Source organism: Chiloscyllium punctatum, chromosome 8 (assembly GCF_047496795.1).
Source record: "Chiloscyllium punctatum isolate Juve2018m chromosome 8, sChiPun1.3, whole genome shotgun sequence".
NCBI classification, from domain to species: domain Eukaryota; kingdom Metazoa; phylum Chordata; class Chondrichthyes; order Orectolobiformes; family Hemiscylliidae; genus Chiloscyllium; species Chiloscyllium punctatum.
In genome coordinates, this window is record NC_092746.1 from 8,529,786 (window position 1) to 8,544,469 (window position 14,684).

Here is a 14,684-nt window from a genome sequence, read left to right on the forward strand (position 1 = left end):
ACCTCAGCTTGCAGGAACAAACGAGAGCACGGAAAAGCAGTAAGAGCAATAAATATCGTCTCAATGGGAAGCAAGAACAAAAGTAAGTCAAAGCAATACCCAGAAGCCAGCAAGAAGATGAAATTATCCCAGGAGAAAACAGATTTCTACCAAGAGCCTCTCAAAACAAAATGATACTGAAAAGCAAACAGTACACTAGATTATTCAAAAGACTTTCCGCAGTGATTACTTTTTCAAGTGCTGCCAGCAACATTTTACAAACAAAACTGAGACAAATAACAAATCTGATTCTTGTGTCAACAGAAGATCCAAAGATAACAACTCCCTACTGAGTTTCTCTCCTTTCTACTTCCATTAGTTAACAACAGCAGATGGGTGATGAGGACTGTAGGCTGGAACAAACATTACCTTAAGTTCAAAGTAATTGAGGAATACAGCAAAGTTAAGGCAGCTGAGGAATACATTACAACCGTAGCCTGCTGGCAGGTGTATTCAGGAAATCTAATATAACCACAGTCAAAATGACCCAAAAGGCACACAAAAATCATAGAATTGTGAAGGGTTGAGCAATGAGGTTATAGGTAGCTTGAAATTGTAGACAAAGTTAAAACATGCTCATTATATAATGCAAGTATTCCTTATACCATTATTTTTATTTAGTTTTTTTAGACCTTATTGTCACGTGTACTCGAGCACAGGTATACCAATCACATGCAACTTCCATTGTTGGAGGTTCTTGCTGTTTTGTTTTAATATGTTTTGACATTGTAGGCGAGCAACCGGAGTAGCAACTCAGAACCATTTATTCTAAATAAAAAGTGGTCGTTAATGTAAACTAAAGCTTTTGAAGGCACCATTGATCACCTGTGCTCTGGAATGATTTTCAAAATGTTGATTTATTGTTCTTCTTGTTGAAGTCGTGATAAGCTGGTGTCACTGATCAAAGTTGGGCTAGGTTTTACTTGTTCTAATGTGACAATTCAAACCTTGTTCAATCTGAAGCTCCAAACAGTGAAAAGTTTGCTTCAAAATTTTGCCGACCAATAATTAAGGTAATATTTAAAACAATTATCAGAAGTTAGGATGAAACACAACAAAGAAAACAAGGAACCATCAAGTGTAAAAAACAGGGTCTGAGGAAAACACACAACATTTCATTCTTTGAGTAGCCCTTTACCTATCAAAATTAAAACTATCATTTATCCACTTTAGGCATGTTTAAGAAAATGCAGTTGTGGATGTCTTAAAATGCTTAACAGGACTCATTCTGATACCATTCAAAGATGCAGAAAGGACATTGTAGTTCTTACTAAATAGAAATTTTAAAAGGTTTCAAAAAATCATCTTGAAATAAAAACGAAGAAAAAATCCACTGCAAAAAATCAGTTAGGCAGGTTGCTGAGAGACATCCTGAACTAACATTCTAACAAAATTGGGGTGAATCTTCCGAGCCAACAGGGCAAGGAAAATGATGGGAAGCTTGGAAAATTAGATGACTTGTCATTGGGATGATACCAAAAACCTGCCTCCACTCAAGAAAGATCCAGCCAGGAAGGATACTGGGAGACCTTCCCATCCACACCCATTTATGACCCTTGAATTTAATCTGTAACTACTTAAGGATTGCTTAAGGGACTAGTTGCATTTATCTCAATGCCAGGCAGGAGAAATGAAAGGTTACCAGCCAATTGGTACACCTGTCCAAGCCGACAGTTTGTTATGAATGAGCAGTGTCCCTCAATCTGTATCAATTTGTACGTGAATGAGAGCAGAGGTCAGCTGCTGTCAGCCAGTGCCGTATCTCACATCCTCACTTCTGATCCCCTGTCTTTACATCCCCTGTCTACTCCCAAATATATGGCAATATCTATCCCTGGTCACTGCTCCATCCTGAAGTGCTGTGGTAGCAGCAGCCACCACCTTCTCCTTAATGCTAACGAACACTAGAACGGCAAGCCTCTGATTGGCTAACAGTTCTGGCTGGACGGGGTTTCCTATCCAGGGTCCTCAGACAAGAGGAATCCCAACCAGTCTCCATTTAAGTGCATGAGTGATAGAAGATCTGGCAGTCATTCCTCCCAAATGTCATAATGAGCATCTGAGCCCTTTTGCCAATAGACCTTGAGACACCTGTCAAACAGAAAATTCTACTCACTAAGTTGGTTTTACTCTCTCCACAACTATGAAGTGATCTGCTTGTATAAGTTTCTGTTCAGTAGATGCATTTCCTGTTTTTATTTCAGTTTTCCAGCACTAGCTTTTGTATTTTCCTTATGTCCTAGAAATATGACTTTGGGCTCTGCTGTACCTAATGTTTTGAGTGTAAAATTACAGTCCATTCAAAACTGACATAAAGCTGGATACTTGGCTTTTCCATCCAGCTGAGCAAGAACAATTACCAAGGGCCTTCCACAGCAATTTTACTGAATTATCCTAAAAAGATTGAGTAAGTTAGATATAGAGTAAAAAACACAGGTCACCAGAGTGCATATTTCCTCCAGTTTCTGTGTTAAAAAAGCATTGTTACTGTTGCAGTGTTAAGTCTCAAGGGCAGTTGGAGCCAAGTTAAGAATTTGGATCCAAGCAATAGATCATATTTCACTGAATCTTAGATCTTCATGTCAATCAAGGTTTTTATATTAAGATTTCACCCAGGATTTTGAGCTCTTCAGGGAACTGCATCTATATTTGAGACACACAAAAAAAAACTACTGCTTAAAAGTGATCGAACTGTGTAAGCATAAATGATTATATTCTGTGATTCTGTGACATACCTTACAGACATTTTACATACCCCGTGTATAACATTCTGCCAGTAGGAAAGATTATGTCTGCCTGATAAATAAAAACTGACAAGAACAGTGATTCTGCATTGTAACAACTTCGTCCAATGGAACTGGATGGATTCCTTCAATTTTATGACAATTATTTTCATAACTTTAAAGCAGAGTGATTTTTTAATGTACAAGATAGCAACAAGAACAATGTAGCACTCATCTTGACACAGGTCACTGGCCTTCTTTTGGCAATGCTGACCATTCCACGAGAGCAGTGGAGATGGCACTGACCCTGGCAGCGACCAGACTGCAAGGCTGTGGAGGTGCAGCCTCCCATGTCAACCCTCAGAGAGGACTCCTCTCCTTTGCACCTGCCCTCAATCAGGATCTCCAGGCCCTGGCATAGAATCGCAGTGTCATCTTCCCCTTCTCTTGACACCTTAAGGAACTGTCCTTAACCAGGAACAACAATATTGGAAAGGGGCTACTTGGGGTGCACAGCAGCCTTTTAAAGATGCCGTGGGTATCAAGGAAGCCAGTCTTTCGGCATATAAATGCATAGTGGCAAATTATTTTGGGAACTGGAACATGGGGTAGGGTCACTGGTTAAAGAGGAATGTTCATAAGAAATGGCAAAAAATCTCACAAAATCTTGCAGGTAGAATTCCCCTAAAATACTCAATGCAACATAGCCAAAGAAAAACTGTTAGATGTTTCTATACATGTGTCATACATGATACATCTGCCCTAATATTCTATGCTGGGATGCTACACATTTACTGTATAAGTTTAAGACATAGGTACAGAGGTAAGCCTTTCAACCCATTGACTTTTCTCTGTCATTCAATGTCATCATGGATGATCTGCTAATCCTCAACTCCACTTTTCCTCCACTTCAGCCCTTAATCCTGAATTCCCCCACTGATTAAAAATCTTTCCATCTCAACCTTGAAAATACTTATTGACCCAGCCTCAACAGCTTTCTGCAGTAAAGATTCCATAGATTCACCAGCCTCAGAAAAAAAAATTCCTCCTCATCTCTCTTAGAAAGGAGATTCATTACTCCGAGATTATGTGCTCTGGTCCTTGACCTTCCCTTAGGGGAAACAACTTCTCCATTTTTACCGGATCAAGCCTCCTAAAAATCTTATGTTTCAATGAGTTCTCCACCTATTCTCCAAAACTCCATAGGGTACAAGCCCAACCTGTTCATCCTCGCCCCTAAAGAAAATTCCTCCTTACCCAAGATCAGCCAAGTGAACGTTCTCTGTACATCCTCCAATGCCAATACTATATGTCTTTCTTGAAAGGAATCAGAACTGTTCACAGTAGCCCAACTGTGGTCTAACTAGTGCCTTCTATAGTTTTAGCAAGACCGCCCTATTTTTATACTCTATTCCATTTGCGTTCCTATTACCTACTGAACTTAGATGCGAGCTTTTTGTGATTCATGCACCAAGAATCCAAATCCCACTGTGCTACAGCTTTCAGCAGTCTTTTCTCATTTAAAGAATATTCAGTTCTGCTATTCTTCCTGCTGTAGTGCTTAACCTCACAATTTCCCACACCATCCTCTAACTGCCAAGTTTTTGCCCATTCAGTTAACTTGTCTGCATCCCTCTGTAAACTCCTTGTGTCATCTTCACCACTTGCCTTCCCAGTAATTTTTGTCTCATCTGAAAACTTAGCAATATTGCATACACTTCAATCACCCAAGGCATTCTTACATATTGTGAATAATTGTGGCCAGATATCTGATCATTGTTGTTCTCCAATAGTTACAGGTCACCATCCTGAAAATGCAACCTAAAGATTTTTCAAACATAACGTTCCCCTTCATGAAACCATGATGACTCTTTTTGATTATACTGCAGGCTTCTAAATGTACTGTTATTGCATCCTTTATATTAGACCCTAACATTTTCCCAAGGACATCTGTTAACTAACTGACCTATAGTTGGCTGTTTTTTTTGTCTCCCTCCTTTCTTGAATAAAGGCAGTTATATTGGCAGTTTTCCAATCCTCTGGGACCTCTCCAGAATTTAAGGATGTTTGGAAGATTATTACCACTGCATCTACTATCTCTGTAGTTACTTCCTTTAAAATCCTAAGACGCAACGCATCAGGTCCACCAGACTTATTAGCCGTAAGCCTCATTAGTTTTCATAGTATTTTTTTCTCTGCAGATAGTCATAGTCATTGTCTTTATTTCCTCCTCCCTCGCCTTAAATTAGTATGTTTTGAATGCTATTAGTATCATCTATCATGTTGACCGATGTAAAGTATTTGCACATCTCATTTGCATTTCATGGCTCCCAATTATTAGCTCCCCAGCCTCAGTCTCAGACCCAATGTTCACTATTGTCTCCTCTTCTTTAAGTATTTGAAGAAGCTCTTACTATTCATTTTTACTTGCTAGTTTATCTTCTCCCCCTTATTTTTTAGTCATCTTTTAAAACATTCCCAATTCTTTAATGTACCACAAATGTCTGCCACATTGAACATTTATAGACTATATATAAATTAAGTGATACATCCAGCATATATAATAAACCTCTGTCACAATTTCCATCCAAAATGAGGAAGAAAGATTTGCAAGATAATTTCATCATTACTGGTGGCCAACTGCAATTATTCATTTTTTGAATGTGTGTTTTCCAAGGAATAGCAGCATCACAAATAGGCCAACCTGAAGTAATGATAACCGTGCATACACATGTATTTAGGTTAGATTAGATTCCCTACAGTGTGGAAACAGGCCCTTCAGCCCAACAACTCCACACCAATCCTCTGAAAAGTAACCCACACAGACACATTCCCCTACACATAACACTGTGGGCAATTTAGCATGGCCAGTTCACCTGACCTGCACATCTTTGGACTGCGGGAGGAAACCGGAGCATCCGGAGGAAACCCACGCAGCCGCATGGAGAATGTGCAAACTCCACACAGACAGTTGCCAGAGGCGGGAATTGAACCCGGTCACTGGCGCTGTGAGGCAGCAGTGCTAACTACTGAGCCACTGTGCACCACACATGCAAATGCATTTAGGCCTTACTTTATATGCATATTGATAAACACATAGGCTCACAGACATTTACAACAAATTTCTTCCATCAGACTTGTGCCAGTCAACAAGGTCTGATGCTACTAATCTCATTTTCCAGCTTTATCGAGAGTTTACAATAACACTAGTGAATGTCTAAATGCAGCTTAAATGTTACAAGTGTTTCTGACTGACTACCAGACTATCGCTATCCTCTGAACGAAAACACTTCTCTTCAAGTCTGCTCTTAGTCTTCTACCTGTTATCTTAAGTCTATCTCCCCTAATTATCCGATCCCTAACAAATGGAAAAATGTCTTCTTATCCAACCTATCCAAGCTCCTTTTTATCTCCCAAGCTCCCTACACCTCTATCAGGTCCCCTCTTAGCCTTTATTGCTCCAAGTAGAACAACCAATCTATCTAATTTTTCCTTATACCTCAGACTCCCTACATCAGGCAGCATCCTGGAAAATCTCACTCTGCACACTTGAAGGGAAATCATATCTTTCTTATAATGTGACGACCAGAATTGCACGTAATAAACAATTGCATCTTGGACAGTTCCAGCATTACTTCCTTGCTCTTTTATTCTATACTTTAACTCATTAAGACAAGTATTCCATATGCCTTGCACATATCTAATCTACCTCAGGGATCTATGGATATGCTCAGGAAGCTTCCTCTGAGCCTCAGTACTTTTCAGGGTCCTATCATTCATAACATAATTGTTTTTATTGTTAGCCTACCGAAGTGCATTATCTCACACTTTTCCAGGGTGAATTCCATTTGCCACTGCTCTGCCCAGCTAACCAGTCCATTGATATCCTCCTGCAGTTTATGGTTGTGCTCCTCACTATTTATCAGCCTACAACCATATTCCAAGTCAAACTCACATGGTGGTGGATTTTTAACTGCATTCAAGTACAAAAACAAAATTACTTGACAAAATCACAAGCTGGTGCATATTTTATTCATCAACCAGCAAATCTAACCAGTGCAAAACAGAGGTTAGCGGTTATCTCTGTAAGGAGGAAAAATAAACCTAGTTCAATTATTTACGTCTCCCAAAAGCAAGTCAGTGTACACAGAGTACATAAAATTCAATTTCATTTGGACATTTCAGTAACCCACCATTATGATTAATAAATAGAGATCGTTGGCCTTTTCTGTCAAATTCTCCAGTATGACAGAACATTATAACATTATTCATACATACATTTGATTGTATGGATGTATCACAGAAATATAGAGATATACAATTCAACTTCTAAACATAGACTATATTTACCTTCATGAATGGTTCCACAGGAGACTGATAATATGATCCTGGCACAGTAACAATAAAACCATAACTTTTTGGCGCACTGGCTGCCAAGATCTGACAAGGTAATTTCATTTACGATGGAGCAGTGACCTCAGTGCACAATGAAAACAGACTGGGAACGCACCAGAATTAAGAAGCAAGCATCTTCTCTACTATAAAACATTGATGATTAAGTTCACCACTGTTTAAATTTTGTGCCTACCCTTAGGTATCTGTTGATTTTTTTTAAAGGTGTTTATCAATAAGAAAAAGAGTAGAACTCACCTTCTAAACTCAAAACAGATCAGAAAGATGGTATTTCAGGATGCAGTTTTGCTGTAGGAAGTCCTCCAGTGATGTTATGATTTGTTGTTCAGTTATTGATCTCAGTAAGCAACATTCAATAATCTGATCAGAAGATCTCCACACCATTGTCTTGACTCTGAGCTCAAGTCAGTAGTCTCCACTGAATCCTCATCCATCTCAGATTACCTGGGAGCTCTAAGTCTGTATAACAAGGAGGAGTAGGGATAACCCTCCATTTGTGGGAGCTCTTCCCCAAATATTGGTGCTATGAACAACGACTCCCCAGCCCGTCTCAGTAGGACCAGCACCTGGGCTAAGATAACAACTGAGACTCCTGCACTGCACCTTTATCTGAGAGGGGTGTTGATTAGTTCAGTTGGCTAAACAATTAGTATGTGACACAGAAACAAACAATGTAGGTTCAAACCATATACTGAATGTGACAGTTCATGAAGAACTGCCTCTTCACTTTATCCCACATTCTAGTATGGCTACCCTCAAGTTGTGCATAACCAATTATCTCTGTCTCTAATGGAGATACCTCTGGTCCTCTTTGGATTCCAGCTCCTTCTATTAAATTAAATAACTCCTGTCTAATTACAGTTGTGATAAAGTTGGTATTTTGTTATTGCAACATTCCAACATGCCATGAGGTGTCCTCTAAAAGTGCAGAAGAAACCTGGCATGCACCAAGGGCTGTTTGGACGGCTCCATGGCCATTCAGAAGAATCAAGCTGCAATGGCAAAGGAGCCAGAGCTTGCACTCTGGATAAATTACAACAAGGAAGTTGCATGATAGATTGGATAATGTGATGAATCATTTCTCTGCCTTAGTCCTAAGGTTCCTCATCAGAGTCAGTAGCCATCTATTTAGTGACAAAAAACCCATGCCTAAAAGTGTGAATGGGGGTGAAAAGTGGTGGCCTGAGTACGTCTGTATCATGGTTGTTTTCAGGATACCATGTATATACCTGCAAGATCTTCCTGCAATGGCCATTGGCTAATTGATCAGTGATGCAACGTACTCCCTCCCCAACCTTCTGTGAGCATTCTCTTACTAAAGTGTAACTTCCTCTCAGTGCTGGTGCCTGCTCATAATTGTCTCAGTAATCACCTGTCACTTTCCCATCCTGCATTTAGCTCTACAGGCTTTCTTTAATTCATTCATGAGATGAGGGCACCACTGGCTAGGCCAGCAGTTAGTGTCCATCCCAGTTACCCTGCAGGAGGCGATGGTGAGTTACCTTCTTGAACTGTTATTATCCTTGGGAGCGAGGACACCTAAATACTGTTAAGAAAGGGAGTTCCAGAATTTTGACACAGCAACAGTGAAGGAATGGTGATATAATGCAAGTCAGGATGTGCACCCAGTGCAGAAATCACTTCAAAGACCTTCTGAGGTCTGGGCAGTGAGTGGCAACTCTGACATGTCAAACATCACAGTTATCACATCCATCTCCTTACGTACACCTATCCTTTGAAGCTCTCTCCTTGCAATCACATCCAACAAACATGTCTTGTTGTTCCCCAGGACCTTTTATCATAAGATTGGAAATAAAGTAGACATTGGTGCATCATGAGACTGTAGGTTCTTAACACAGGGAAGAGGACGTATTGTGTAATGATTATTAGAGCAGAGACCTTTGTGTGTGGAAGGGGGACAGTATATCAGCTGCTATCTGAATGTAAGGGCAACAGCTGACATAATAAGTAGCAAGCCAAGATCCTACATAGGCAACTCAATTATTTTTTCCCCACGAGCATACCTGACTCATTATCCTCTTCATCAATAGAAGGTTGTTTTTGCCAACGCCTTCTGATGCCAGCTGAAATCCTGTTTAAGTCGGGAGTTTTGTGATAGACAGTATACCACCACTATGCAATATCACTGTGAACTGGGTTTGAAATGTAGGCAGAGACTGTTCCACGGTATCTGAAATGAATTTACATCAAGTTAATGGTTTGTTCTTTTGTTGTCCTGATAAATAGAAGGTACCTATTTAACCTCTTTTGTGACTCTGTAGTGAGATGTGCACTGGTACCAGCAGTTAGGTCTTCAGAGATCACCCTTATGGAAAACATCTACTGAGGGTTGTGCAGAGTTCTGAAGACCTAGGACACCTTTTGCTGGACAAAGGCATTGCCACAGTTCCATGGAAATTTTGCACACACCTGTAGAATTCTCTTCCGATCATGGCATACTAGCTGTGGAATGAATGGAACTCCCTACAATTAATAAGTAGAGTTGAATCAGTTTTATGAGGTCTTGGTACAGTTAATGATGCCTTCGAACTGAGGAAAGCTGGACAACAAGGCAAAACCTATTGCACTCTGGGCTATTTCAAACTTGACATATTCAGATGCTGTCCAATGCGAGCCATCCATGACTTGACATTACAGTTGTGGCTGCTAAATGTAAAAATATTCTTGCAACTCAGCCCTGAAATATAAAAAGCCATGGCAATGGTCTCCTTCACCATAACTAGCTATGGGTGATCTCCTGGTTTCAATGGCATTTGGTTGTCCTCCTTTAGATCATACAGGTCAACGACCAACTGATCCGACCATTGCACCCTGGAGGGGCAATGATGTTCTGACCTTGGTTATGGAAACTGACCTTTGGCCTGCAGATCATTTGCAGAAGACAGCATCTTCTTTTGGGTGCAGCCCTCCGGTGTACCCAGATACAATTTCCTGTGCTAGATGCTGCTTTTCCTGTATTTGATGCCTCTACTGTGGATGCAGAGCTGCAGATCACTGCAACTCCTCCTCAGCGAACCATATTGGCCTGGTGTATGTGAATGTATATCCCCACTTAAGTACACGCCCAAGGGTGCGTAATAACATCTCATAACAGGCTGATTAGAAAAGACTTAAAGGTCAATTTGCAAATCTCTCCACATAGCATCTGTGTTATGGTGCCAAACCCCTCTTACCGCATCTGTCCAAATTGTTCTTCAAGGAGAAGCTTCCACTGTACCTAGCTTTGCACAATGGCTAGACCATTTCCTGCTGCTTTCACCCTTTATGGCATTGTATGACAGAAACTTGATGTGCTAGTTCCTTCCCATTGCGCACTTGCTTTTCTGACCTTGCCAGGCCTGACACGGTTTGTGACCCATGCTCAATAAAAAAGAATCATTACACCTGTAAAGTGACTCCTTATTTGCTTTTAAATTGTCTTAATAATGTGTGCATTTCACCCAGAGGGTTTCCTGACTGCAATGTCAACCTGTTTCTTGGAAGCTCAAATGTAGAAAATGCATTGCGTCACTAGTCTAATTTCCAATTCCACAAATTCCCAGCCTGTCATGTGACCCCCAAATGTATTGAAAAATTCAACTCAATGGATTCTGTGTTTAGATTTCCAGCATTCTGATAAGTCACAACTGAGTGCTATTCCAGAATATTCCTTTAAATTGCATAAGTAAATCCCATGAAACTACAAACATAAAATACTATTTTTTTCACAAGCCTAAATCTACAATAAATAAAATTCAATTGATCTTTCTTAATCTTTTCAGAATTAACCTTCCAAATTTCTTACATCAGCTAAACCTCCACAGGGACCATTTTCAAAGAGGACTGAATGGCTTTGTGCTGCTATAACAATCTAACAAATAAATAGGAGATCATCAGAAAATTTCTAAAGGAAAAAGTAGATTGCTGCCAATAACTAATGCCTCAAGGAGCTCATTTTAATTCCATAAATTTTCTGTTCTTATTAAATTGAAGGGGAGTTTTTTAGCAAGGCAAGTGAATATATCCTATTGATTTCATTGCTTTAAATCTCAGTTTTCTGTTCTCTTAAAAATAACACACTCATGTTACGAAATAAACATCAGCAAAATATCCAGCACAATTTCCTCTTAAAGTAGTACTTTCAATGTCCATGGCACAAAACCACAGAACTATTATCGTACATCTTGTTGTTTGTGCCACCTCTACAAAAGAGCAATGTATCTAGTGCCACTTCCTTGCCTTTTCCCCACTGCCCATGTTCTTCCTTTTCTGATAATTCGTTCTTTCATGAATCTTACATCTCAGTTTTACTTCACAAGGCAGCAAAGTAACAAAAATAATCTGGTTGGATACATGATTTGGAGATGCCGGTGTTGGAGTGGGGTGTACAAAGTTAAAAATCACACAACACCAGGTTATAGTCCAACAGGTTTAATTGTAAGCACTGTCTTTCAGAGCACCGCTCCTTCATCAGGTGGTTGTGGAGGACACAATTGTAAGACACAGAATTTTTAGCAAAAGTTAAGAGTGTGATGCAACTGAAATTATATATTGAAAAATACCTTGACTGTTTGTTAAGTCTCTCATCTGTTAGAAAGACCATGATAATTTCACTTCTTTCATATGTAAATCACAAAGCTTTTTTTTTAATAAGTTACATTTTCAGGTTAACTGTAACAATTGGCGTCAGCCCAATGTTAAGATGTTGAAGGTGTTAGCCTCCTATGTTCCCCGCTTGTGCCATAATATTTAGACCGATTCTAATCGAAAAAGTGAGTTAACAGAGTCATACATGGATTCATGCAGTTTTTGAGCAAAGTACAATGTAACTTTGCAAGTACAAATTCACCCCACAAATGTGTATGTGAGAGAATGGGGTTGTGAGTGTCTGTGAGAGAGAGTGTATATGTGTGTGTAAGAGGGTAAAGGGGTCTAACTGTGAGAGGTACATGTGAGAGTGTCTGTGTCGGGTTGCAAGTGTCTGTGAGAGAGAGAGAGAGAGAGAGAGAGAGAGAGAGAGAGAGAGAGAGAGAGAGAGAGAGAGAGAGAGAGAGAGAGAGAGAGAGAGAGAGAGAGAGAGAGAGAGAGAGAGAGAGTATATATGTGGTTGGATACAACTGCATATGAAAAACTATACAGCAAACTAGATGTACTTCCATTGTTCCAGTTATCTTTATTTGTAGTGTTCATAAATGAATTTTAGAAAGTAAGGAACAAAATTAAACACAATAGTTATAAGGAGCTGCAAGCTTCATAGTGGGGAGTTTTACAACCACAGTCAGACCATAAAATTAAAAATGAAAGGTTATTCCATCAAATGGAAGGTAGATTGATAAAGTTGATTTTTGTTTTGATTTGCAAGATAAAGCAGTCTCATTCACAATGGCTCAAAAAGCTAATTTTGTTAACTGGAGCTAAGTTGTACTTTTGTCATACAAAAAGAAACTCCCCATTAATACACAGCAATATTATTGAGGAGGAAACAGTATCTTACAATAGAGAAGATAAACGGCATTGATTTTTTTAGAGTGGGTTCATCTTGAACTTTGACATATTTGTATACATAGCTCACAGAGGGAGACCACCATTGTTAAGGAGCTATGGCACTTTGAATGGATTAATATCCTTTACAGAGTGGGAGTATCCGGAATAATTTTTTCAGGCATCTTTGTGCAACCATCCAGGTGTTTCTTTCCCTGTGAGACAGTCAGAGACGTTCATGCTACAGCGCTGACTTTTATTGCCAATCATCCTTTGTTAGTAGCCAGTGTTGGCAGTACAGGAGCGGCAAGGCAGGAAAACCAGTTTGCCCCTTTCTCTCTGTCCCTTAATTATGCTGTGATGAGTAAGGGTCAGACACCTATGTTCCCAGTTTGGTGGAAAGAGAACTTTCTATGAAGGACAATAAAAAGCAGACTTTGGGAAATAGGACTCATTGCCCCATTTTTTCCCTCTTCCAATTTTGGCTGATAGAATGAATTAAATTTTGCTGAATATTTTCTTCCCAGAAACAAAAATACAGAAATTACAGTAAAATCTCAGCAGGTTTGGCAACATCTGTAGAGAGAAAGTAGAGCTAACATTTCAAGTCCAGTGACCCTTCTAGACCGGAAATGTTAGCTCTAATTACTCTCCACAGACGCTGCTGGGCCTGTCACCATTTTCAGCAATTTCTGTTTTTGTTTCTTATTTCCGCACGAAGAGTTCTTGTTTTATTTTTGGTTTATTATTTTCTCCCCAGTCCTAGATTAAAAACAGTATTAGAAAAACTGAGTTTAAATATTCTTATAATCATTAAACGTTTTACCAATGTTATTGTGCCAAGATTACATCAATGTAGGATTGAAAAATAATTGACAGTGGACTGATATTAAAACCAAGTGAAGCTTATACCATGAAAATCCATGGCAACACACAAAGGAAAGGGGGGGCGGGGGGGGGGGAAGATTGCAGAGTGAGCATCACAGGAAGATGGTTAAAGTGGGGTGATTGACAGCAAGGAGGGAAAGTGGCACTCAGAAGGCTTCCCCTTGACCAGGTACTTTGCCTTTATTGAGACACCACCACCCAGCCAACCCGACAAACAATGTGACAATCTGGCCACTCTCTTTAAGCTGCATGATGATAAGCTAGTCTGCATGCGAGTTAATTTTAGCAGCAATGAATGATGCCTTTAAATGGTTGTTAATTGATGGGGTTAAGGTATTATGGTATGCCACCATACCCTCCAAATTACATATCCTTCTTGCCCCCAAGGTTAGTACCAGTGAGAGATACAGATTCCACCTCTTGGTGGAGGCACTCTTACACCCATTTGATAGCCAGTATGCATCATCTCAGTGGGAGTATTAGCTGCTCGCATTACTGAGACCCAACTGCATCTACAAAGAGAAATCCCCTGGCCTAGGAACTCCCTGTGACCACTGCACTGATATTTGCTTTTTAAAAGAGAGGGCATAGTTTCCACCCAGACTCAGCAGAACCAAATCAGTTTGATGTATTCCACTGGTCACCAAGCAGGGTACTAATTCTAATTTGGCACAAAGATGTGGTCACAACATTGACAACTTAGGAGCTGATCAAATAACAAACATGTTGGTGGGAATGCACAACCAACAGCTCTACTAATAAATTTCAACGATCAATAAATGTGACTTAGGACTCTGTTTAAACCACAAATTTTCCAGCAAGTAATTTACACTAACTCATAAAACATACTCCAAAGCTTTGAGAAACATGCATTGTTATAGCATCTTTCATCACCTTGCAACTTCTGTCAATGAAGTACTTTTGAAATGTAACCACAGTTCTAATGTAGGAAACATAACTAATTTACAAGCAGTGAAGCAGCAATATGATAATCATTATATAATCTCTTTTAATGATGTTTGTTCGAGCATAAACACAAGCCAGGTATCTGGGAAGAATTGCTTCTCTTTGAATTCTACCACAGGATATTTTATGTCTGTGTAATAGGACAGACAAGGCCTCAGTTTAACATCTCATCTA

At 39.6% G+C, this 14,684-nt stretch overlaps 1 protein-coding gene across 6 annotated transcripts in view; it reads right to left on the reverse strand.

The window, feature by feature from the left end:
- Positions 1-14,684, reverse strand: part of adcy2b (adenylate cyclase 2b (brain)) — a 617,126-nt gene that overhangs the window by 501,546 nt on the left and 100,896 nt on the right. The window contains exon 1 of one of the 6 annotated variants that reach the window (XM_072575140.1): positions 9,200-9,350. The exons of the other annotated variants lie outside the window; for them this stretch is intronic. The gene's annotated coding sequence lies outside the window, so the exon portion shown is untranslated. Of the gene's footprint in view, positions 1-9,199; positions 9,351-14,684 lie in introns of those variants that run through there. 6 annotated transcript variants of the gene reach the window in all.